Source organism: Chrysochloris asiatica, unplaced genomic scaffold (assembly GCF_000296735.1).
Source record: "Chrysochloris asiatica unplaced genomic scaffold, ChrAsi1.0 scaffold00073, whole genome shotgun sequence".
NCBI classification, from domain to species: domain Eukaryota; kingdom Metazoa; phylum Chordata; class Mammalia; order Afrosoricida; family Chrysochloridae; genus Chrysochloris; species Chrysochloris asiatica.
This window is the reverse complement of record NW_006408591.1, coordinates 6,378,196-6,379,381: the sequence shown is the minus strand read 5'-3', so window position 1 is coordinate 6,379,381 and position 1,186 is coordinate 6,378,196.

Here is a 1,186-nt window from a genome sequence, read left to right as displayed (position 1 = left end):
TTTTTCAGTGGCTAAGCATTCAGAAGTACTTTGCATCTCATTCTTTGTAGTCTGTCTTAGTCTGGAAGCTCAGCTGAAAACTGTCCACCTTGGGCATACCCTTCTGGTATTACCGATGTCATAGCTTCCAGCATAGCAACAGCAGGCAAGCCACCACAGTACATAAATTGACAAGCAAGTAAGTGGTGGAAATACCTAAAGTGAAACTCCACAGATTGAGCTAAGAATTACTGGGGAGCTGTTAACTAAAAAATGATTCATAATTCACACAAGGATGGGGCATTTTAAATTCAAAGTATCTAGAGAGGAAATCTTACTTTGAATAATCAGGGCATTAAACAAAGACCACAAAAGGATAATTCTTGCATTTGTAGACAAACCAAACTAGCCATAGAGAAAAGATTACAGTAGATCTGCTCCAACAAAGCGTAAAAACAAACATTTAAATATCAAGATGTTCTACAAGTAAATTAGTTGCTAGCTAAAATAAAGTGCATTAATTTTGAAAGAAAAATTCAAGCTGTCAACAATGCAATATTAAAAATGTGCACCAGCCCTATAAACACCAGACATGTTAAGAATTAGGAAAATATGAGGTATAACCAAAAGAAAAATAAGCCAATACAAAATATGAACAAATGATTCAGATGATAAAATTAGCAAAGTAGGACATTACAGTATCCAAGAATATAAAGGAAAAAGATTAACATTATAAGGAGGTAAGTGCATATTATGATAAAGAACCTAGCGGAAATTGTGAAAGAAAACATTCAATATTAGAAATGTAAAATTCATTGAATGGGATTTAAAGTAGATACGACAAATGAAGAAAAGCCAGTGTATTTGCCAAATCTATATTGAATTTACACAAATTGAGGCACTAAAAGAAAATAGAGTCTAATGATACATTTTGTTAGCATCAAGGGAACTGTTAATTTGAAATTTTTTTATGTACAAAAATATAAATGAATTTCATGATAAAATAGTAGTTTTATTCCATTGGCTAAATTCTATGAATTACTTTGAAATATATATTATTTTATAAGTTTTTTGGCATGCAATTTAATAACAATAGAAAGATATTTTATATAATTGACTACACCCCAATTTGCAAACAGTTCAAGATGATATCGGAAGCATTACTGAATTTTTTCTCCCAATTTCCTGTGAATGACAACTTTATCCA